The sequence below is a fragment of the Oncorhynchus nerka genome, linkage group LG3, assembly GCF_034236695.1.
Source record: "Oncorhynchus nerka isolate Pitt River linkage group LG3, Oner_Uvic_2.0, whole genome shotgun sequence".
In the NCBI taxonomy this organism is placed as follows: Eukaryota; Metazoa; Chordata; class Actinopteri; order Salmoniformes; family Salmonidae; genus Oncorhynchus; species Oncorhynchus nerka.
This window is the reverse complement of record NC_088398.1, coordinates 11,934,924-11,961,183: the sequence shown is the minus strand read 5'-3', so window position 1 is coordinate 11,961,183 and position 26,260 is coordinate 11,934,924. Positions and strand designations below refer to the sequence as shown.

Here is a 26,260-nt window from a genome sequence, read left to right as displayed (position 1 = left end):
CCTTGGATTTATTGTGTTACAATGTGGGATGAACATTTATTTAGTTGTCATTTATTGGTCAACAGTCTACACAAAATACTCTGTAATGTCAAAGTGGAATATTATTTTTTTAAATAATAAGTGCATTTCTCAGAACAATTTGTACAAGCTGCAATATACAATAGATATGTTTCTAAAGCTAGTCAGTCACTAAAAATCCTTCGTACATCTCTCAAAAGTAAATATTCATGCCAATGATCATGTCAGTGTCATCAGAATGATAAGTCATTGAGTCATTGTTCACGAACAAGGTCTTCAAAATGTTTAGGCATGTTGTCAATGTAACTGTGTACATTGACAGTATTACCTGATGTAAACTTAGGCTACAGTTTGGATGACAGTTACTGTATTGAAAATGCACAAGGCTGCACTTCTATGGCATATATCAATTTCAACAGTACTATTTACATATTACTGTATGTGGGTTATTGATTGAAAGAGACTGGACAACCCAAGGGGCACAAAGGAAAAAAAACTAAATTAGAAAAAACACAGGAAACCACCCCTAAGGCACAACTTTGCCCGCAGCACTGTTGTGCTGTCTCTACACATTCAGACGTTCCTGTCTGTCGGCCCACATATTCTCATCCACATCACACCAGATATTTTCCCTTCCATTGCAACGTGGAAAGAATCTTTTGGAATGCCTTATCCGTCCTCTGCAGGCGTCTACTGTGATGTCCTCACATGCTGCATCCATTGCAGCCAGCAGGGTCATCTGTGTGTGTGGCTGACGATCGTATACCTTCCACCTCCATGCTGAAAAGAACTCCTCAATTGGGTTAAGGAATGGTGAATAATGTGGGAGGAATTCTATGAGCATCCTCGGGTGGGTCACAAACCATTGCCTTATGATGTTTGATCGATGGAAACTAACATTATCACAAATGACCACATACTTTGGCAAATCCTCTCTAAACAGACCCCTCTCATCATCAGGGATGATAGCCCTGTAGAGAGTCTCTAAAACGTTGAGTAGATGCTGGGTGTTGTATGGCCCTATAAGGGGGATATGGGTTAGGACACCATGCTCCGAAATAGCAGCACACGTGGTGATATTTCCTCCCCGTTGGCCTGGCAAATCCACAGTAGCTCCCTGACCAATGATATTCCGACCCCGCCTTCTGCATTTGGTCAGGTTGAAGCCAGCCTCATCCATGTATACAAAGTTGTGAGAGGGTTCACTTGATTCCAACTCCATTATACGCTATATCCCAGAACACACAGTTGAATTTGTTTTGGTAAGGAAGAGTGACATAAATGTACATATATTGCATGTTCCTTCCACAGCAATGGAAATGTGTGCAGTTTATGTTTACTGTACTATGTATCACTATAAAATGTTGCTGTAAAGTAGTTACATAGATATATGTTTTACCTGTACATACTGGTACCGTAGCTCCTTAACTCTGTCCTCATTCCTTTGGAATGGTACACAGGACAGCTGTTTCATACTCATCTGGTTTCTATGCAGCACCCTGTCGATGGTTGAGATGCTAACCGTATGGATGTTTTCAAAGACATCGTTGTCTTCTATAATGGTCCTTTGTATTTCCCTGAGTCTCATGGCATTGTTTGCTCGGACCATGGTGCAAATAGCCTCCTCCTGTTGAGGTGTGAAAAGGCGTCCTCTGCCACCGGTTTGAGGTAATCTTGCAGTCCTATGTGGGGAAAAATGCAGTGATGCATCGCACACTTTCACATAGACAAAAACTATGCGAACATGTAAGGTGCAGTATGTATCTGTATAGAGTATATTTCTGTATGCTGTGAAATACAAGTGGACTACTGTAATATGAAGCATTGTAGGAAGTATACAGTATACTGCTTATATACAGTAACAGTGCACTGTACATTGGTGGACATACCTGTTCTCTCTTCGAAACGTTTGAACTATTGAGGACACGGTTGATCTCCCAATATTCGGCTGCACCCTTCGACCCGCCTCAGCCATTGTAAGGCCATGATTGACAACATGGTCTACAATAGTGGCCCTTATGTCATCAGCTATGCGCCTATGTCCTCTTCTGCCTCTTCCTCTGTTTTGCCTTCCACCCCACATCCTTGCTCCTCTTCTTCCTCCTCTTGGCTGTTGACCCTGTTCGTTTCCTGGTCCATCCATTATAGGAAAATTGCAACTCTGTGTTGTGGTCTGTCTATATATGCTTGCCATTGATTCTTCATGAGATGCACCTTTGAGCAATTTAGACAACTGGTTGATTGTTGGTTGAACTAACACTTTACATTCCTTCATGAGTGAGGGTCAATTTTACCTGCACGATTCATTAATTCACGTTTTTGTACAAAAGGTCTAATAGAAATGTGTAAAACTATGCATGACAAATAGTTCAACAATTTTGCATGTAATGGCTTATGCAAGGAATTAATGCCTAGATGTTTTGAGGGGTAAGACTATTCAACAGAGAATCATCTACTATATTTTGATCAACATGACATGAGCAATTGATAATGTGGAAAAAAGCTGACACTTGTACATTATCAATTACAATTTGTTCAAAGGAATAAGAAATTGCTTTAATGATGTGCACAAGTGACTAGATGATTTGGAATTTGCACAAGTAGTATCAAGAATTGCACTTTTGATCTAAGAAATGCACCAAAGCGACTGAGAAAAACTGTAATACAAATTTGTCACGTCCTGACCATAGGACGCCTTTATTTTCTATGGTAGAGTAGGTCAGGGCATGACTAGGGATTTAGTCTAGTTTATATTTTCTATGTGGGGTTCTAGTTTGTTTTTTCTATGTTGGTGTGTTGGTATGATTCCCAATTAGAGGCAGCTGGCTATCAATTGTCTCTAATTGGGGATCATACTTAAGTAGCATTTTTCCACCTGTGTGTTATGGGATATTGTTTTGAGTAAGTGTATGTAGCACCTCTGTTGTCACGGTTTGTTGTTTTGTTTGTTTGTTTTGCAAAGTTTCACTATTAAATATGATGTGGAACTCAACATATGCTGCGCCTTGGTCCGTCTATACAAACGAACGTGACAAAATTAAATTATTTAAATATAGTCATTCAATTCCCTGAGTCAATACATGTCAGAAACATCTTTGGCATCGATTACAGCTGTGAGTCTTCTGGATTGTGCAATATTTACCATTATTATTTTCAAAATTCTTCAAGCTCTATCAAGATGTTGGGGATCATGGCTAGACAGCAATTTTCAAGTTTGCCATAGATTTTTAAAACAGATTTAAGTCAAAACTGAAACTTGGCCACTCAGGAACATTCACAGTATTCTTTGTAAGCAACTCCAGTGTAGATTTGGCTTTGTGTTGTAGGTTATTGTCCTGCTGGAAGGTGTATTCCTCTCCCAGTCTCTGGTGTAAAGCAGGCTGAAGCAGGTTTTCCTCTAGGATTTTGCCTGTACTTAGCTCCATCCTGTTTACTTGCTTTTTATTATTTAACTATGCAAGTCAGTTAAGAACACATTCTTATTTACAATGATGGCCTACCCTGGCCAAACCCGGACAACGCTGGGCCAATTGTGCGCCACCCTATGGGACTCCCAATGACGGCTGGATTTGAGACAGCCTGGATTTGAACCGGGGACTGTAGTGACGCCTCGTGCACTGAGATGCAGTGCCTTAGACCACTGCACCACTCGGTCATACCCATAACATGATGCAGCCACCACCATGCTTGAAAATGAGGAAGGAGTTACTAAGTGATGTTTTGTTGGATTTGCCCCAAACATATGGCTTTGCATTTAGGCCAAAAGATCTATTATTTTGCTGTGTTTTTTGTTGTTCTTTCAGTGTTAATTAGTGCCTTGTTGCATACATACATGTTTTTGAATATATGTATTCTGTATATTTGTATACTTCTTTTCACTCTGTCATTTAGGTCATTATTGTGGAATCATTACAATGTTGTTGATACGTCCTCAGTTTTCTCCCATCACAGCCATTGAACTCTGTAGTTGTTTTAAAATCACCAATGGCCTCGTGGTAACATCTCTGAGCAGTTCCCTTCCTCTCCTTCAGCTCAGTTCAGAAGTATAACTGTATCTTTAATGTGTCTGGGTGGTTTAATACATCATCTACAGCATAGCTATTAACTTGGACGTGCTTAAAGAAATATTACATTTCTTATTGTTACCCATCTACCAATCACTGCCCTTCTTTATGAGGCTTTCAAAAAGCCTTTGTAGTTGAATCTGTGCTTGTAATTCAATATTTGACTGAGGGACCTTCCAGATATTGTATGTATGGAGGACAGAGGAAAGGTTAGTCATTCAGAAATCATGTCAACCCCTATTATATCACATAGAGTGAGGCCATATAACTTATTATGTGATTTGTTTAGCCAATTCTGACCCCTGAACTAATGTAGACGTGCCTAAACAAAGGGGCTGAATACTTATGCAACTATATTTTAGTTATGAATGTTGTTTCTTAAAAAAAAAAATAGAGATTTATTTCCTCACTTTGACATTACGTAGTATTTTGTGTAGATTGTTGACAAAAAGTGACAATTAAATCCATTATAATCCCACTTCGTAACACAATAAAATGTGAAGAAATCCAAGGGTCATGAATACTTTTGCAAGGCACTGTATCACTACAGCTACACTTCACTATAATTCATTCACTACACTACAATTAATTTAACTGAGTCACTTAATACATGTCAGGGTAATGTGTATCCACTTCTCCTGATGTATCATTTTGATAGTGTAATTAAAAGCAATGACATTAAAACCCCAAATAGTCATGGCTTTATCATTTAATCTTTTCTCTCCCACTGAAATGAATGAGTGCAAGTAGCCCTCTCTCCCTCGCTCTTTCTCTCTCTCTCCGCCTCTTCTCTGTCTTTCTGTCTGTCTATCTCACTCCTCTCCCCCTCTCTTTCTCTCTCTCCGCCTCTTCTCTGTCTTTCTGTCTGTCTATCTCACTCCTCTCCCTCGCTCTTTCTCTCTCTCCGCCTCTTCTCTGTCTTTGTCTGTCTATCTCACTCCTCTCCCTCGCTCTTTCTCTCTCTCCGCCTCTTCTCTGTCTTTCTGTCTCTCACTCCTCTCGCCCTCTCTTTCTCTCTCTCCGCCTCTTCTCTGTCTTTCTGTCTGTCTATCTCACTCCTCTCCCCCTCTCATTCTCTCTCTCTCTGCCTCTTCTCTGTCTGTCTATCTCACTCCTCTCCCCCTCTCTTTCTCTCTCTCTGCCTCTTCTCTGTCTTTCTGTCTGTCTATCTCACTCCTCTCCCCCTCTCTTTCTCTCTCTCGGCCTCTTCTCTGTCTTTCTGTCTGTCTATCTCACTCCTCTCCCCCTCTCTTTCTCTCTCTCCGCCTCTGTCTGTCTGTCTGTCTGTCTGTCTGTCTCACTCCTCTCCCCCATCTTTCTCGCTGACCCATGGTTCCTTCACACATTGAAATGTAAACCCACCATGCAGCCCTCACAAAGAGCGCTTTTCTATTCATTTTCCTATTGGAAGTATAAATCAGTTTTAAAACAATATTTTTTCCTCTAAATGGCTGATTCCACTGACATAAATGTTTTAGAGAGTGCAAAGTGAACCAATTTACACTTCTCAGTGCTCGCCTGTACTATATCCGTCAGTAGTCATTTGGCCAGGGTGGCAGAGCATGAGAAGATGTGGAGGGAATTTTCAATCCAGACCTCTCCCTGCATCCCAGCCTGTTTCAGGGTCACTCTTTAACCCAGCACAGACCTACTTATCACAGCCAGGCTTCCTCCGTACGTATGATCAGTCCTATCACCCGTGATCTCTCTTTCTCTCTCTCCCTCTCGTTCTCTCGCTTTTTCTCCCTCTTTCTCTTTTCTCTCTCTCTCAAGCTGTTGTACTAAGTGATAAGAAATTAGTTTCCAATGTTTACCAGTCAGATAACAGATGAACGAAATGAAATACTGACACAATTTCAGTTTGAAAGTGCCACACATCACATCAGCGTGTTCATTTGTGAGATGCGACAGTAGAAGCACAATGTCAATTTTACAGCAGAGTGTCGTGATGCACTCTAACCTTCACTGGAGGAATGGTGCCAATTCCAGATTGGCTTCTGAGAGACAGGGCATTGTCGCTGACAGATACCGCGTTTTGTCTGGAACTGACTCTATTGTTGACGTCAACACACACAGAACAGAGGGAGACTCATCAGACAGTGTCCCCAGTCTCTAGACAAAACAACGCTCTGTGTTTGTGCTTTGATTGCATTAGGACTAGTTGCAGAGTAACCTAACACACTGAAGAGGGAGTTTAAAACCAAAAGAACTTGCCCATTAAAAATATGATGGAGAGAGTGCATTGCACTCACCACTATATTTAAATGGAGAGCCTATTTCTAGAAGCACGTTTAAGTCAGGACATCACCATGAAAGGGTAATTATAGAGGGAGATGTTGTTTTCCTGTCAGTGTGTTTTTGCTGGAGAGAGAACATGGAGTGTAGTGAGAGGTTTATGAGGGTTCTATTGCCTCTGTATGAGAGGAGAGAGATAGGGGGAGAGAGAGAGGGAGAGAGAAAGGGAGGGGGAGAGAGAAATTGGGGTTGGTGAGGAAGGGGGAGGGGAGTTGAGACATCTCCAGATGTACAAGCCTATTGATCGGGACAACCCCTCCAATCCTGGCTCTTTTTCTCGCTCTCTCCTCTTCTTCAATAGTCTATACCCCCCCTCTCTCACCATCTCTCTCTCTCCATCTTCTATCTCTCTCTCTCTCTCTCTCCTCTATCCCTGTCTTCATCTGCTCTATTTCCTCTCCACAGTGTTGGGTTGAATTAAAAATGGCTTCATATAATGTGAGAAGCGATTGCAGGGCCCCGATCGATACACTTTTAATCCCTTTCCCCTCTCTCTCTCTCTCTCTCTCTCTGTCCTCAATCTGCAATTTTATTATTCTGGCTAAATATGTTCTGTCTCTCATCTCAGTGTCCTCCAAGAACACTCTCCACTGACTATTATGTCTGGCTAAACACTTTCTGTCTATCTCTCTTTCTCTCATTTTCACTTCGTTTCATCTTCTCTCCTCTCATCTGTTGTGTGCAATTTTGTTCTAGTCAGACAGGCAACTCTTTTCCAGGAACCCATTGTGCCCTGAAGCCACAGCTCTCTGTGTATCTCTGCTATCTAGCCCCAACACCACTGCCTCTAGTTATAGGAAATCCCAGTCAAGGATATGCTGTGTGTGTTTTTGGCTCTTAGCTATTTAGAACGCGGCAAACTATGTTTACTTTAAACATCTAACTCTGAGCTATCATGTCTCTGGAGTCACTACCTGATTCTCTACTCCAACACTTAAACAAACTCCCCCTGGCCTTTCTCTTTATTTCGAACTTTCAATAGATAAATATAATTTCCCCTACGTAAGGATCAGCAGGGCTTTGGTGCTCACTCTCTCTCTCGCTGTCTCGATGTCTCGCTCTCTGTCTGTCTCTCTCTCTCCACACTCTCCATGCTGCAGAAGCTAATTCCGTTCCGCTTACAAGGAGGTGAAAAAAGGTCTTTCAGCCAACCCCCTTCGTTTTACTTAATGAAGATGCTGTCCAATGGTGATATTGTCTGACATTTCACTAAAGGTTGTGCCACATTATTTCTGTGCATGTTCTGATGAGGCTCATGGAGGATCGTGCCGAGGGAGAAGCCTCTGATTAAAACCCAGTCTGAGGGGCCTCTCGCCCCTGAAGGTGTCCGGGCCAGTGACTGACTTCACTAGGACGGGTTGGACATGTGAGTGTTGGGGGAGGTAGACACTAGGTCTCCATCCCAAATGACACTCTATTCCCTATCTAGTGAGCAGGGCTCTGGTCAACCTAGTCATGGTGGATCGGCTACAATTAATAGACCTCTTCTTGATCTGCATCTGACACATCAATAGAAACATCTAAAGTGAGCCAGAGCCAATGCTGAATGAACCTGTCCCTCTTATTCTGATTACCTGGCTTTGATAGAGACATGATGAGAGCTAGCTGCCTAACTACCATCCATGGCAGAGACACCAAGGCACTGGGGACCTTTTAGTGCCAGTACACACAATTTGACTGGCTGATTAGCAGTATACCCCTTATCTTTGGATAAAGGACTTGGCTCTGTGGCATTTTTGTATGACACCAATGTACACGTACATGCACGCATGCACGCACGCACACACACACACACACACACACACACACACACACACTCGTCTGCACGGCAACCACACTAAAGGACATATTGCGTCTAATCTGAAGTGGCACTGCACAGAGCATTTCTAATTAGAGTCAGGGTCAACTAATTATAGACCGAGCAGAAACCTTTAATTTCACATAAATGAGAGGGAGAGAGCGATAGAGAGAGAGACAGGGAGAGAGAGAGAGAGACAGAGAGAGGGAGAGGGAGAAAGGTAGACAATAGGAAGGGAATAAAGGAATCGAGAAGGACCGAAAGTGAATGACGTGATAACAGATTTTTTCTCCCAATGTATTTGTGTTCTTCCCTCCCATTTTCTCTCCCCTAGTCTCCTATCCCCTCCCACTCTCTCCCCTACTCCCTTCTCCCCTCCCACTCTCTCCCCTACTCCCCTCTTCCCTCCCACTCTCTCCCCTACTCCCCTATTCCCTCCCACTCTCTCCCCTACTCCCCTATTCCCTCCCACTCTCTCCCCTACTCCCTTCTCCCCTACTCTCCTAACCCCTCCCACTCTCTCCCCTAGTCTCCTAACCCCTCCCACTCTTCTCCCCTCCCCCTTCTCCCCTCCCCTCCCACTCTCTCCCCTACTCCCCTCTTCCCTCCCACTCTCTCCCCTAGTCTCATATCCCCGCACACTCTCTCTCTACTCCCTCTTCCCTCCCACACTCTCCCCTAGTGTCCTATCCCCTCCCACTCTCTCCCTACTCCCCTCTTCCCTCCCACTCTCTCCCCTAGTCTCCTATCCCCTCCCACTCTCTCCCCTAGTCTCCTATCCCCTCCCACTCTCTCCCCTACTCCCTTCTCCCCTCCCACTCTCTCCCTTAGTCTCCTATCCCCTCCCACTCTCTCCCTACTCCCCTCTTCCCTCCCACTCTCCCCTAGTCTCCTATCCCTCCCACTCTCTCCCCTAGTCTCCTATCCCCTCCCACTTTCTCCCCTACTCCCCTCTCATTTTCTCTTCCTCTGTCTCTTGGTGGCTCCTTGGCTTCGTTTGTGGCTGATCTAGGCTGGTATTTACAGGGCTGACGTCAGGTGTGTGGCTGTTGCCCTTCTCTCTCATTAAGACAGACCCGGCTGCTCGGCCGAGACCTTCGCTGGAGCGCACAGCAGTAATTGGTAATCAGGGAGGGACAGAGAAGAGGGACTTTTCACCGGGCCCCTTACTTCCCCATGCTCATGGACACACACCGCCACACACACACGGGGGAACATGAGGGAACACACATCAGTACAGCTAGTATAAATACCCAGCAGCAGCCTCTGACTATAATGTGTTCAGATTGTTTACGATATCACGATTCCTGTATCCTCTAATACACATACACTACATACATACAGATTTCTCGACTGCATAATTTATGTCAGTGTGAGATCAGGGCCCGTATTCACAAAGCCTCTCAGAGTAGGAGTGCTGATCTAGGATCAGGTCCCAAACTGTCTATATAATCTTACTCATTATGATCTAAAAGGCAGATCAGATCAGCACTCCCACTCTGAGAGGCTTTGTGGATAGGGGCCCAGATCACTGAATTTAAGTTATTCAGACCCTGCCAAGTTTGACAAGCTTTGTAAATAGAACTTCATTGTGTATTTGTGTTTGTATTCAAGGGGGCAGTTACAGGTGAAGGTCCGTCCATCCATCCCTTAATCTGTCTGATTGGCTCTGAGTCAGAGAGGCTGTTTGCTGCTGAAATGACATAAAACAATCCTCCTCAGCAGATGGGCAGCAGAAGTATACATTCCAACAACCAGCAATTTTTCGCAATTATTTTTGATGAAGGGCATTTGATGCGGAATGGGGGTTTGGGGGCAGTCAGAGAACCTTTCAACTTGATTTTCTCAGAGGTAGTCTTCCCTAGCTCTCTCTGGATGAGGGTGGTCCTACTTTTTCTCTTTGCAACGGCTACTTTACCATCCTCTATCCTCCAGGCCTCATTACCAGGAGGAGAGTGAGTGGGATAGCTATTTTACTCCAAAGCCATAAGACTCCTGAACAGGTAATCAAATGGCTACCTGGACTATTTGCATTGTGTGCCTCCCCCACCAACCCGTCTTTTACGCTGCTGCTACTCTCTTTTTATCATATTTGCAGAGTCACTTTAACTATACATTCTGTACAACTGTACATACTACCTCAATTGGCCCGACCAACCAGTGCTCCTGCACATTGGCTAACCGGGCTATCTGCATTCCACCATAATTTGAAAATAAATTCATTAAAAATCCTACAATGTGATTTTCTGGATTTTTTTTTCTCATTTTGTCTGTCATAGTTGAAGTGTACCAATGATGAAAATTACAGGCCTCTCTCATCTTTTTAAGTGGGAGAACTTGCACAATTGGTGGTTGACTAAATACTTTTTTGCCCCACTGTATATGCATAATCACTTTAACCATACCTACATGTAGATACTACCTCAATCAGCCCAACTAACTGGTGTCTGTATGTAGTCTCGCTACTGTATAAAACCTCGCTACTGTTATTTTTCACTGTCTTTTTTACTGTTGTTTTTGTTTCTTTACTTACCTATTGTTCACCTAACACCATTTTTGCACTATAAGTTAGAGCCTGTAAGTAAGCATTTCACTGTTGTATTCGGCGCACATGACAAATAAACGTTGATTTGATTTGATCAGACAGACAGACAGACTGACAGACACGTACAAAGTAGTGCGGGATGATCGTGGACAGAGAGTTTGGCATTAACAGTATCTACATGCATTGTAGGATGGAGTTGTCATTTAATCTGTTGAGTTTAGGGATGATTTGGAGTCAAATCTGTAAACCGGTTAAATGCATGCATGCATTTTGTGTGTGTGTGTGTGTGTGTGTGCGCGCGCAAATCTGTCAAATCATTTGACATCTTGGGGATATACTGTATCACTCACTCTGCTATTCTTTACATTTAAATATACACCCCCAACATCAAGAACAACATTTTAGAGAATACTGGAGAAGCAAATATGTATTCAATAATAATACTAGTGGGAGGTTAAGCTACCTGCTTTATAGAAACGTGTCTCTGTTCAGATCACTTTGCCACTGGGAGAGTCTGAGTAATACATTATTTACATACTCTTCTGTCTTCTCTGAGTCGACTTCATCTTCATCTGATCCCTATGATGTTCCAGTAAAGGGCTCTAGTTTAGACTACTCCCTCAGACCCTGAGGTATTACACTACAGTAAAGGGCTCTAGTTTACACTACTCCCTCAGACCCTGAGGTATCACACTACAGTAAAGGGCTCTAGTTTAGTCTACTCCCTCAGACCCTGAGGTATTACACTACAGTAAAGGGCTCTAGTTTAGTCTACTCCCTCAGACCCTGAGGTATTACACTACAGTAAAGGGCTCTAGTTTAGTCTACTCCCTCAGACCCTGAGGTATCACACTACAGTAAAGGGCTCTAGTTTAGTCTACTCCCTCAGACCCTGAGGTATTACACTACGGTAAAGGGCTCTAGTTTAGTCTACTCCCTCAGACCCTGAGGTATTACACTACAGTAAAGGGCTCTAGTTTAGTCTACTCCTTCAGACCCTGAGGTATCACACTACAGTAAAGGGCTCTAGTTTAGTCTACTCCCTCAGACCCTGAGGTATTACACTACAGTAAAGGGCTCTAGTTTAGTCTACTCCCTCAGACCCTGAGGTATCACACTACGGTAAAGGGCTCTAGTTTAGTCTACTCCCTCAGACCCTGAGGTATCACACTACAGTAAAGGGCTCTAGTTTACACTACTCCCTCAGACCCTGAGGTAACACACTACGGTAAAGGGCTCTAGTTTAGTCTACTCCCTCAGACCCTGAGGTATAACACTACAGTAAAGGGCTCTAGTTTACACTACTCCCTCAGACCCTGAGGTATTACACTACAGTAAAGGGCTTTAGTTTACACTATTCCCTCAGACCCTGAGGTAACACACTACGGTAAAGGGCTCTAGTTTAGTCTACTCCCTCAGACCCTGAGGTATAACACTACAGTAAAGGGCTCTAGTTTAGTCTACTCCCTCAGAACCTGAGGTATCACACTACGGTAAAGGGTTCTAGTTTAGTCTACTCCCTCAGACCCTGAGGTAACACTCTACGGTAAAGGGCTCTAGTTTAGTCTACTCCCTCAGACCCTGAGGTAACACTCTACGGTAAAGGGCTCTAGTTTAGTCTACTCCCTCAGACCCTGAGGTAACACTCTACGGTAAAGGGCTCTAGTTTAGTCTACTCCCTCAGACCCTGAGGTATCACACTACGGTAAAGGGCTCTAGTTTAGTCTACTCCCTCAGACCCTGAGGTAACACTCTACAGTAAAGGGATTTAGTGTTAGTCTACTCCCTCAGACCCTGAAGTATCACTCTACAGTAAAGGGATTTAGTGTTAGTCTACTCCCTCAGACCCTGAGGTATCACACTACAGTAAAGGGCTTTAGTTTAGTCTACTCCCTCAGACCCTGAGGTATCACTCTACAGTAAAGGGATTTAGTGTTAGTCTACTCCCTCAGACCCTGAGGTATCACACTACAGTAAAGGGATTTAGTGTTAGTCTACTCCCTCAGACCCTGAGGTAACACTCTACAGTAAAGGGCTTTAGTGATAGTCTACTGACTCAGACCCTGAGGTATCACACTACACTAAAGGGCTTTAGTGATAGTCTACTGACTCAGACCCTGAGGTATCACACTACACTAAAGGGCTTTAGTGATAGTCTACTGACTACTCTCTAACCCCCTGAGGTATCCCACTACACTACTTGAATAAAATTAATTTGTTCACCCCTCAACCCCCTAGTCATCATCCAATTCTCTCTTGCAGATTACTTAGAATGAAATCGCTATCATCCTCTTCGAGTTTGTAGAGTAAAATAAGACAGGCAGTGTTTTATCTTATGTAGCTGATGAACTGTAATTATACTTGTGTGTATGGTCACTGAGCATTCTTCTCTGTAGCAGCACTGTAAAAAAAACACTGTAGGACTGTGTAGCGCTATAACAACCACTGTGTAAGGGTGTGAGTAGAGATGCGCTTCAATGTGTCCTGAAGCGGAGACGTGCAGTGTTTCACAAGGTATTTACTGTTGTCCCAAGACAGTCACAGGAGAAGGAGACGTAGGGTTGACTCTAAGGACACAAGGTGGTGGGGTTATTGTTGTGTTTGTCTGGTATACTGTATAATGTCTTTTTCTTTTTTAGCAAGGATAACTTTCTCTATGAGAATGACATACCTTACGCAACACAAGAATGCAAGTAACTCAAGTAAAGTCTTCAGCAATCCCCTCCTTTCCTCTTTATTTACCTTTCCTCTGCTCTGTCTGCTTCCGTGACGGTGCTGTGTTCTGACAGTAGAGAGGTGCTGGAAAATAACACACAACTAAAAGGATCTGAAACAGCAAAACGCAATTAGAAGCCATTAAAACTTCACCATGACCTGCTGTGGTGTGTGTGTGTGTGTGTGTGTGTGTGTGTGTGTGTGTGTGTGCTAAGTGACAGGCTATTTTGATGTGTAGGTTTGTGTGTGCGTGACCATCAGAGAGAGAGGAGGGGGAGAGACAGTAATATAGAGAGGCTGAGAACAGCACTAATTTGCTAATTTATCATGAAACACATCATCAAATTGAGTGTATTGGACTTGTGCTAATAGGAGTTGTATATTCTCGAGGTGACCATTGAGATGAGTCACATCTATTGATCAGCATTCTCAATAATCAGTGGAAAGCGACTGACTGTGACATATTAAGCTGATTATTTTGCCAATTATTGTGTAGTTGGATATGATTACTCAGTGCATGTGTTTCAAATCAGCATTTTGTTTAGAATTGATGAAGAATGGATAAAAACCCAACCAGATTTTCCAATTCTGCCAATTCTTCTATCAAAATGTGTTCTTCTCCATTTATCAGTACCAGCAGGTGACTAGGAGTTTCCATGGAAATAAGGAGGAGGTATTGTCAGTGGTGTGAAAAGATTCAGTGGACATCAGCTTATTGTGTTTTATACACTGCAGATTAAACTGGTTGAAATGACTTCCATATCATCAGGTTATAACCAGTTCTGGTTGGTTGTAGTTGATTGTGATTATGCCATTTCACTTTGCCCTCTGGGTAAGTTTCCAACCTTTTCTGTGGACAATGGAGAGCCACCAGCCTATACACTGAGAGTCAGTATATGAGCTCGCCAACGTCGTTTGTGTCTTTAGTCATTGAGATTGCTTATATCTGAAGCATCTGATGATGTTATCACAGGTATGGACACATATCTGTGTCATGATCCAACATAAAAGGAAGAAACCTCTCTGAATCACTATTGACAGTGAGCTGTGCAATCTAGCAACAATAACATGCTGTGCTAAAAGCAATCATTCTCACCATGCTCAGATGATGAGGAATGGAAAATGGTATTTATGAAATTGCTTATGACCCTTCGCTGTTTGTATTGAGTGACATTAATATGAAGGGTAAAGTATCAGGCCTATCGATTACAGCTATGCCATGGGTAGGCAGGAATTGGGTGGGTATAGCATGGCATGAGGGCACTTGGCTGGCAGAAGCTGAAAACTGAAAAATATGTTGAAATGGCCCAGTGTTGTCCGTGTCAGGTTCAAGCCTCTTCTCTCTATCAGGAAAGAGAAAGAGTAAGAAAGTCAGCGATGAACAGTACATATATCAACTATTGTAAGGAAGGGAAAGAGAAGGCGTGTGCGTTACAGGGGTCATCACCCTTCCTGGTGGATGAATTGGCATGATGTCCCACCCTGTTTACAGTGCATTCGGAAAGTGTTCAGACCCCTTGACTTTTTCCACATTTTGTTACGTTACAGCTTTATTCTATTTTCTTTTTTAATTCCCCTCATCAATCTACACACAATACCCAACAATTACAAAGCAAAAACAGGTTTTTAGACATTTTTGCAATGTATAATAAAAAAAATAAAAAAATGAAATAGGCCTCCCGGGTGGCGCAGTGGTTAAGGGTGCTGCACTGCAGCGCCAGCTGTGTCATCAGAGACTCTGGGTTCGCGTCCAGGCTCTGTCGTGACCGGGAGGTCCGTGGGGCGACGCACAATTGGCCTAGCGTCGTCCGGGTTAGGGAAGGCTTGGCCGGTAGGGATGTCCTTGTTTCATCGCGCACCAGCGACTCCTGTGGCGGGCCGGGCACAGTGCGCACTAACCAAGGTTGCCAGGTGCACAGTGTTTCCTCCGACACATTGGTGCGGCTGGCTTTGGATGCGCGCTGTGTTAAGAAGCAGTGCAGCTTGGTTGGGTTGTGTATCGGGGGATGCATGACTTTCAACCTTTGTCTCTCCCGAGCCCGTACGGGAGTTGTAGTGATGAGACAAGATAGTAGCTACTAAAACAATTGGATACCACGAAAAAGGGGAGAAAAAGGGGTAAAATACATACAAAAAAAATGAAATATCATACATTTTCAGACCCTTTACTCAGTACTTTGTTGAAGCACCTTTGGCAGCGATTACAGAAACTACAAGCTTGGCACACCTGATTTGGGGAGTTTCTTCCAATCTTCTCTGCAGTTCCTCTCAAGCTCTGTCAGGTTGGATGGGGAGCATCGCTGCACAGCTATTTTCAGGTCTTTCCAGAGATGTTCGAGTCTGGGCTCTGGCTGGGCCACTTAAAGACATTCAGAGACTTGTCCCGAAGCCACTCCTGCGTTGTCTTGGCTGTGTGCTTAGAGCCATTGTCCTATTGGAAGGTGAACCTTCGCCCCAATCTGAGGTCCTGAGCAATCTGGAACAGGTTTTCATCATGGATCTCTCTGTACATTGCTCGGTTCATCTTTCCCTTGATCCTGACTAGTCTCCCAGTCCCTGCTGCTGAAAAACATCCTCACAGCATGATGCTGCCACCACCATGCTTCACCGTAGAGATGGTGCCAGATTTCCTCCAGATGTGATGCTGGCATTCAGGCCAAGAGTTCAATCTTGGTTTCATCAGACCAGAGAATCTTGTTTCTTATGGTCTGAAAGTCTTTAGGTGCCTTTTGGCAAACTACAAGCGGGCTTTCACGTACCTTTTACTGAGGAGTGACTTCCGCCTGACTCTACCATAAGGCCTGATTGGTGGAGCACTGCAGAGATGGTTGTCCTTCTGGAAGGTTCTCCCATCTCCATAGAGGAACTCTGGAGCTCTGTCAGAATGACCATCAGGTTCTTGGTCAACTCCCTGACCAAGGCCCTTCTCCCCTGATTGCTCAGTTTGGCCTGGTACCTAGCTCTAGGAAGAGTCTTGTTGGTTCCAAACTTCTTCCATTTAAGAATGATAGAGGCCACTGTGTTCTTGGGGACCTTCAATGCTGCAGAAATGTTTTGCTACCCTTCCCCAGATCTGTGCCTCAACACAATCCTGTCTCAGAGCTCTATGGAATATTCCTTCAACCTCATGGCTTGGTTTTTGTTCTGACATGAACTGGCAACTGTGGGATCTTATATAGACAGGTGTGTGCCTTTCCAAATCATGTCCAATCAATTGAATTTACCACAGGTGGACTCCAATCAAGTTGTATAAACATCTCAAGGATGAGCAATGGAAACAGCATGCACCTGAGCTCAATTTCGAGTCTCATAGCAAAGGGTCTGAATACTTATGTAAATAATATATTTCTCTTTTTATATTCTTAAATTAGCAAAAATTTGTTTAAAAAACTGCTTTGACTTTGTCATTAAGGTTTATTGTGTGTAGATTGATGAGGAAAAAACAAGGCTGTAATGTTACAAAATGTGTAAAAAGTCAAGCGGTCTGAATACTTTCCGAATGCACAGTAGATGTCTCTTACGTCCCACTGCTTTGTTATTCTAATGACAAAAATGACAGGTGCATTTCATGTTCTATTTCGTAACTGTTTTATATTCTCTTATCTCCTCCCTATTCCTCCATATTCTCCCCTTCATCTGTTGCACAGGTTGAGTCAGGACAGGATTGTATGCAGTTCATATTGAGTTCTCTGTATGCATGCTTTGAACATGTTTTTGTTGCATATAGGGAGGGGTGTGTTGTGTGTAGTGTAGTGCTGTGTGTATTTTGCTGGTTGTGTGTTAAGTTGTATACTATTTCCTAAGGCAGATTAGGTGAATAATGAATTTCCTCTCGACATGGAAGACTGGCTGTAATTAAGGAGAGAGGAGTGAGGCAAAGAGCCACTGGTCTGACACACACGCACACACACACGCACACACACACGCACGCACACACACACACACACACACACACACACACACACCACACCACATGATACACACATGATACACGCATAGTGGTTGCAAAAGTACCCTACTGTCATACTTGAGTAAAAGTAAAGATACCTTAATGGAAAATGACACGAGTAGGCCGTTATTGTAAATAAGAATTTGTTCTTAATTAACTGACTTGCGCTGGTAAATAAAGGTTCAAAAAAGATACAGTACTGTGCAAAAGTTTTAGTTCAGGAATGATATAATGCTGTAAAGTAAGATGCTTTCAAAAATAAACATGTTAATAGATTATATTTATCAATTAACTAAATGCAAAGTGAGTTAACATAAGAAAAATCTACATCAAATCCATATTTGGTGTGACGGCCCTTTGCCTTCAAAACAGCATCAATTCTTTTAGGTACACTTGCACAAAATTAGGGATTTTGTGGGCATATAGTCAGGTGTATGATTAAACAATTATACCAAACAGGTGCTAATGATCATCAATTAAATGTATAGGTTGAAACACAATCATTAACTGAAACAGAAACAGCTGAGTAGGAGGAATAAAACTGGGTGAGGAACAACCAAACTCGGCTAACAAGGTGAGGTTGGTGAAGACAGTTTATTGTCAAAAGTCATACACCATGGCAAGACTGAGCACAGCAACAAGACACAGGGTTGTTATACTGCATCAGCAAGGTCTCTCCCAGACAGACATGTCAAGGCAGACAGGGGTTCCCAGATGTCCAAGCTCTTTTGAAGAAGCACAAAGAAACAGGCAACGTTGAGGACCCGTAAACACAGTGGTAGGCCTGGTGCACCCATCTACTGTCCGGAGAAGTCTGGTTAGAAGTGGCCTTCATGGAAGACTTGCGGCCAAAAAGCCATACCTCTGACGTGGGAACAAGGCCAAGCGACTCAACTATGCATGAAAACACAGGAACTGGGGTACAGAAAAATGGCAGCAGGTGCTCTGGACTGATGAGTCACAATTTGAAATATTTAGCTGTAGCAGAAGGCAGTTTGTTCACCGAAGGGCTGGAGAGCGGTACACAAATGAGTGTCTACAGGCAACAGTGAAGCATGGTGGAGGTTCAACAGTGAAGCATGGTGGAGGTTCCTTGCATGTTTGGGGCTGCATTTCTGCAACTGGAGTTGGGGATTTGGTCAGAATTTAAGGTCTCCTCAATGCTGAGAAGTACAGGCAGATACTTATCCATCATGAAATTCCATCAGGGAGGCATCTGATTGGCCCCAAATGTATTCTGCAGCATGACAGCGACCCCAAACATACAGCGAAAGTCATTAAGAACTATCTTCAGCGTAAAGAAGAACAAGGAGTCCTGGAAGTGATGGTATGGCCCCTACAGAGCCCTGATCTCAACATCATCATGTCTGTCTGGGATTACATGAAGAGAGAAGCACCTGAGGCTGCCTAAATCCACAGAACTGTGGTTAGTTCTCCAAGATGTTTGGGCCAACCTACCTGCCGAGTTCCTTCAAACTGTGTACCTGGGATAATTGATGCTCTTTTGAAGGCAAAGGGTGGTCACACGAAATATAGATTTGATGTAGATTTTCATTCTGTTCACTCACTTTGCATTTTGTTAATTGATAAATACAAAAAATTAACATGTCTATTTTTGAAAGCCATCTTACTTTACAGCATTTTTTCACACCTGCCAAACACTTTTGCACAGTACTGTATATTAATAATAACTAAATGAATAATTTTGGGAGTCAGTGATATTTTTTTTTGTTTCTTTAGGAATGTAGTGAAGTAAAAGGAAAAGTAGCCAAAAATATCAATAAAGCACAGATTCAACAAAAAACGAATGAATTTGTACTAGTATTTTTAGTTAAGTACTTTACACCACTGCGCGCACACACACACCCGGAGGGTTAGGGCCTCTGCAGCTCCCCATGGGTGAGAGTGGTGGGGTTTGTTCCCAGATCACAGGGCTGTCATTGACTATTTATTTTAGTCCCCCACAATCCAACGTTTCATGCTGCGCGCTGGGGGGTGGGGAATCAAAGATGCCTTTCATTTCGGCAGCACTCAGTGGCCTCAGATCACGCTTTTCCCATCCCGCCGCAGCTCTCGCCCTGTGCGCCCCTGCGCAGTGTCAGCGTTGGGGCAGGGATGCGCTCCGTCGCCGTGGTAAATTGTACGCTTTGTACTTCACTGACAGAGGGAGAAATAGCAGTCATTTCCGTCTGATAGCCCGGGGGTTGCATCCCTCATTTACTCTCTCTCTCCGATCTACCAGAATATGAGACTGAGGCACTGTTTACACAGCAAGCATAAACAGCGTCATATAGTTGATGCAAACAGGCAATGAGCTAGATTCCATCCCAACTTGTTGAACTTATACTGACCTAAATGTCCTGATATTAAACACTTATTATTATAGTTTTTACAATATTCCACCAGGTAATTATCGTTTCATCCACGTAACTTTCGGTGTCACTCCCATGACACCGTTCCTATATGGCACTCCCGGAGACTTAACATTTTGTCCCGCACCATCCTTGTATTGTTTTTCCATTTGATTAATTAAAGCTCAAATCAATTCAGCGCCATCACACACCGTTTTGCATAGAAGTTGAATGCACTGGTATGGATGAAATAATCCATTAATTGATTAATTCGCCATTAAAGTGATTATAAGACATGCGTAAAGTCCACCCTGCTCCAGCCCTTGTCCCCCCATGCTACAGGTATCCCCACCTCACCTCGACTTGGAGATCCACCGGGCGCTGGGTCGGGTCCATCCACCGGTCGGTGTGCAGGTCCCCTGTTGCTTTAAGCAGTGTGTTTTTTCGACCAACAGGAGGCGTGTCTTCCCCACGGCCGGAGCGGAGCGCAGCAAGACGCGAGTCTGAAGGAACCGATCTGGCTCGTCTCTCTATCTGAACAAATCAACTACTTTCTCAGCTCATTCTAATCGAAGGTAAGCGTCGCATCCTTTTTCATAATGTATGATTATCTGTCGGTTATTTGTGTAATTTAACAGCTTGTACTCCCCTCTGCTTGGGTGTGTAAGGTTCGAATGCCTAGTATGTAGGATTGTACAGGTGAGACAGAAGTGAGAGAATTAGGCTATCCACCTCGTCTCTTTCATCGAAGATATCACACAAAACGTGACGATTATATATAAAACTAAGTCTCCCGATTTACACCGGTTCATTTACACTAGTCTATTCGATGATGAATGGTGCATTTATATTTTGGGAATGCGGCGCGTCGTGTCACAATGTGCGGTCTGCGCACCTCTGCCAGTAGAAACAATTACAATGTCTTAAAGGTTTCGACTTGTTAGTTAATAGGACAAAACCATGTCGATACGTGACCTGTTTTACTTGGACTCCTATTTAGAATGCGTGTCCCCTCTCGAGTCCCTCCTCTCGTTGCTGATGCATACAATGTTGTGGGGTTGAAAATACATTATGGGGTCATTAAATGAATACCGTACAAATCGTGGCTGTCAGTGGCGTTGAAGTTATCCGCTTTATGAATGATCCATAGATAATGAGTAATCAGGCTGGGTGGAAAGGAACCGACTGGCTGCGCATGTAAATTCCACAGCTGATGAGCACATAACCCGCGCGCACCACAGCCCTAAATCAAGTTTATGATCAGATGGTAGATGGATATTGCACAGTGCCATAAAACAGCACCGATGATGCCCAAAGTGCTATTTGGAGAACTCTTACAAAGTAACCAGAAAAAGCTGGTCGTTAAACTGGATATGTATAAGAATCCCTGCAGAAATAGTTTGAGTTTACAACTGGCATCCGTGCCAACTGATTGTGCGCGAGTCACCGCCAACTCCCTATTTCTATTCGCTCATTGCGCGCGACTGGCTTCACGTGTATAACGTTGTAAAGCACTTGCCTTAGCCTACACATGTTAAAGTATGACATTGACAATGTTTTCATTTAGTAATGGCCACAGAAAATAAGACAAAACATTTCAGTGTAATTGTAGTTATCTTCATGGATCCCATGCGTAATTTCCTCATCCTCCGTCTGCTGAATGGTATTCTCAAACCAGATGGAAAAATATAGATATTGGAACGGTTAGTTTAAAGAGAAACGAGGCGCATATTATTTCCTTACAAACAAGTAAACTGTTAAAAGTCACTGTATTTATCCTCAAAAATACCCCAGAAGCATTTATCCATATCTGTCACTCTATTTAATTTACATTTTATGACAGCTATAGGCAATTAAATCACCATAAATCCCTGTCGATCGTTGACTTTTTACTGGGTCATCTCGGCACATTTGTATTATTTATTATTGAGGGAGAGTGAAAAGACAATTTCTTACTCATATATGGACATGGAACGGCACTCGGGTTTTAAGCCAACATGTAAATGCCTAGCTATATTTGTATGTTACACAAGGAATTAAACGAGACATCATATGGCTTTACATAACAGAAGGAATCCGATCACATCTGTCTTTGTAAAGGCAGATTATGCGGTCGGTTTGTCAAACGGAAAAAGAAAGGGCGTAGGCATACTTGGAGTTAGTAAGTAGGCGTTTGTCTTACTTTCAGTCAAGCTGATTGAGTCAATTTGCATTACTCGGAAATATTATTGACGCCGTTGGAGGCTACACCATCGAAAATCCACCCGGGGTCTCGTGCAGCAGTCTCAAACACGGACTGCAATAAAAGTGCTTCACAGCTCCTCGTATATTTCTCGGGCGGCTTGAAACGCAGACGCAAGAAGCTCTCCTGTTCGGAAATACTTGTCGAATGCTCTCGGGAGCTGTTCATTAAATGACGACAGGACAGAGGCTATATGCAACTCTGAATATCCAAAGTGAAAAAAGAAAGACAAAGAAACATTAATTTTATCATCAAACAAACATAGGTTAAGCTATGTAAAATTAGGTCTAATTCGAGTAGTGTTCGAAGGTCACCGCGACGCTGTCCATGGTTCTGAAATCCGCGCTGCACAAGTCTACACATATGGCCAGTGAAGGTGAATACAACTACACCTGGCGTGGTTTTAGTGAAAAGAACACAAATATATTGCATCTACTGTATAGAACTAATGACACAAATAATATGCTCATGATTAATATCTATATAATTAATACGTATACATTAATTAATGTAACAGTATTATGCATTTAGAGATACAAATTACATCCAAGTGTAATGCATCTTTAATAACTGTTGCCCGTACTTTTGGACTGTGTGTAGATAGAATAGGCTAGTCCTGTCCGTTTCCAACGTGATGTTGTACCCTGTATGGTCCTGGCGTTTAGACTGTATGACAAATACAATGTTAAAATGGTTTTAGGCCTTCTCTATATCTTAACCACTCCAGACAATATTATTTATAATTGCCATCTGTAATCATATTCATAGACCTATGAAACAGAACACATATTCTTGAAATTTGAAGTTAATTTAATGATAGAAATCATGGCCTTCTAATTGTATAACTTCACAAATAATTTAACAACAAGCCTACTTTGATATTGGCTGTATAACTTTTGAATTACATGATCTGAGAATAAACTTATTTCATAACTTTTAATATATATGTTTTTATGAAAGTTCTACAGTGCTATAATACTCAGCCCATGTTATTGACAATTGATGACCAAAATGGAATCCCTTATTATTCTATGTTCACATTGTCATGAAGTTTAGCAGTACACTACTAAAAAAAATCTGAATATAACCAAAAAGGGTTATATTGCTTGCTTCATATATGGTACCCCTAAAGGTTATATTTAGAACCCTTTTATAGGGTTCTATTATCAGAACCCCAGGGGTTCTTCTTCACTGAACCAAAATTGGTTCCTTATAGAACCCTTTGGTTCCATATAGGGTTCTAAATGGAACTAATTTCAGTTCTATATAGAGCCTTTAGGAGTGCCATATACGATGCAAGCATAGAACCCTTTTGGTTCTATCCAGAACCTTTTTTTCTAAGAGTGTACAATGTCAAAACTAGTAAAAATAGAACATCGAAAATAAAATATTTCTCAGTGACAGCATAGCTCTGTGAAAAAAAATATTAGCTCAGCAATAGCCTATTCATCAAAATTGGACTTGAGACAGTTTTGGTTCACAAACCTCTCACACGACTCCAAGGCTGAGCAATTCCGATCTAGAGAGGCAATCTTTTTAACATCATAGATTGATTTTACAATCGCTCAGCATGGCACCAGTCCACTGTCAGCAGCCACGGCCATTGAATGAACCGAGCAAAACCGTGAATAACATAAAGAAAGTACCGGGTGCCAGTATGAGACACCCGGGGAAAGATGGTCATTTCGATGTCAGATATGGATCGGAAGCGATGTGTGGTCAGCAGCAGCTGCGAAATATACCCAATCTTTCCTCTCTCGCGCTCACACTAATCTTGGCTCGACGTCAGATGCTGTGCGGCAGTGCAGCAGAATGCTAGCTTCAGACAGCTGAGACTGCCTGGAAGGTTTAGGCTCGCTAGCCTTCTGCAATTCTGCCAGCGTTCGTCTCTTGAGAAGGGATTCTGACTTGGAAACTCAAACCCCCCTTCTTCCCCTTTCATGTCCATCTCTCTTTCAGACCGCCCGTGAATGGATTTCTCCCGGATTTGCCCAGACTATCATGGATGCCCCACCGTTAGCAGAGTGGGAAGGTTGTTTCTTGGCGCAGTGAGCTGGACACGCAGCGCTTGCTAATGGATCTGGGGAAACGAATGATACCTTCTCCCTGACTGACCATGCCGTGATCTTGCCGTGGGCCGCCACCCTGTTTAACGTCAAAAGAAACATTTCGGGGGAATCTACTGATCCAGGGAATAAATAGTGTGGCATCACACAGACACCATGAAGATTACCTCCCCGCTCATAAGTAAAGCGAGATTCAGGTGCACCGTCAGGCTTCTACTGCTGCTATTACTATGTGTGGGATATTCTCGCGGGATGCCACATGTTTTAAGATTTGGTAAGATTGCTATTTTCTTTCTCTGTTAAACATTCTTACTGTCTTGATGTAGTAGCTTAGCTATTCCCTAACTCTGTAACTGTTGTCATTTCATGGCTGGGCGCCATAGCTGTCTTATATACCTCCTAGTAGACGTGTTGCCGTGACCCCACGGGTCCTCTTGTCCCAGACTTATTGGAGTGAGCGCGTGCGCCCCGGAGCCACATCCCCGAAATAACTACTACCCCTATGCACGGTGTTGTTTACCACAGCTGTCTAGGGACATTGCATTATCTCTTTTGTCCTGAAACCTTCATGCATGACAACATTTCCATGCAGAATGATCCGACAGCAGACTAGTACAACTGGAGTCCATATAGAAATATATATAGCCTACAATTATGCATAACTGGATTTGATCATCATTTGTGGAACTTGTTTCAAATATGCGATGGAGGAAAAGCAACTTTTCCAAATAGCAGTGTCTGATTATGTCTTCATGCCAAAGTGCCATGTTGTTGGTGAATCATTTATATGTTGGAGAATAAATTATTTGTGGAACTTGTTGCTATGGTGCTGATATTTCTAAGTTTGCATAATAAACCTAGTGTGTGTGAGAGAGAGATAGAAATAATGAGAATGAAAGAGAGAGAGAGAGAGAGCATGTAGCCAGAAAGCTTGCAACAGTTGGCAACAACGTGGCGCCTATGTTGATCATTACCTCACATTAATGTTAGTTACATAGATATTTGGATCATATAGGCATATTCATGGCCGACATCAACACAAGACCCATTCTTGTTATAGACGCATTCAAAAAAAGGATGAATCCTGATTGAAGAAATGCGCGCTAAATCCCCCATCCATTTAAACGCATTTAAGCACGTCCATTTCTCGAAGTATGACGTGTCCGATTATGAACAGAAAGAACCCTAACCAACCAAGCCATGTAGTTGAATATGAGTGCAGTACAGTCAATGCCTACGCAACTATTGAACACAGCGAGCCATGATAGTGACGGCCAGCAGCGTGAAGCAAAGGATACATGCTAGAGTTTGATCTTCCCTTTCGTTGTTCGCTCTGAGTTCTGGTACGTTACTATTAGCAACCATTTAAAGGAATCCATTGTTCTAACTGAGCACATCTCTTCCATTGTCGACTCCAAGGAAAGACTGCATAGGCTTACAGAACAAACATAGCCTACCCTATCAGTATTGCACTGTACAAATGAAGTCTGACGTTTACATACACCTTGGCAAAATACATTTAAACCCAGTTTTCACAATTCCTGACATTTAGTCCTAGTAAAAATTCTGTGTTATGTCATTTAGGATCATCACTTTATTTTAAGAATGTGAAATGTCAGAATAATAGTAGAGAGAATTATTTATTTAAGCTTTTATTTATTTCATCACATTCCTGAGTGGGTGAGACGTTTACATACACTCAATTAGTATGTGGTAGCATTGCCTTTAAATTGTTTAAATTAACTTGGGTCAAACGTTTTGGGTAGCCTTCCACAAGCTTCCTACAATAAGTTGGGTGAATTTTGGCCCGTTCCTCCTGACAGAGCTGGTGTAACCGAGTCAGGTTTGTAGGGCTACTTGCTCGCACACACTTTTTCAGTTCTGCCCACACATTTTCTATAGGATTCTGGTCAGGGCTTTGTGATGGCCACTCCAATACCTCGACTTTGTTGTCCTTAAGCCATTTTGCCACAACATTGGAAGTATGCTTGGGGTCGTTGTTCATTTGGAAGACCCATTTGCGACCAAGCTTTAACTTCCTGACATATGTCTTGAGATGTTGCTTCAATATATCCACAAATTTTTTCTGCCTCATGATGCCATCTATTTTGTGAAGTGCACCAGTCCCTCCTGCAGCAAAGCACCCCCACAACATGATGCTGCCACCCCCGTGCTTCATGGTTGGGATGGTGTTCTTCGGCTTGCAAGCCTCCCCCT

General features: G+C 42.9%; 1 long non-coding RNA gene across 1 annotated transcript in view; it reads left to right on the top strand.

Moving 5' to 3' along the window:
• The window catches only part of LOC135564242 (uncharacterized), a 31,064-nt gene extending 6,215 nt beyond the window's left edge, over nucleotides 1-24,849 (top strand). The window contains exons 2-3 of the long non-coding RNA XR_010460830.1: nucleotides 20,191-20,310; nucleotides 23,937-24,849. This is a non-coding gene — a long non-coding RNA (uncharacterized LOC135564242). The remainder of the gene's footprint in view (nucleotides 1-20,190; nucleotides 20,311-23,936) is intronic.
• Nucleotides 24,850-26,260: the final 1,411 nt, after the last annotated feature.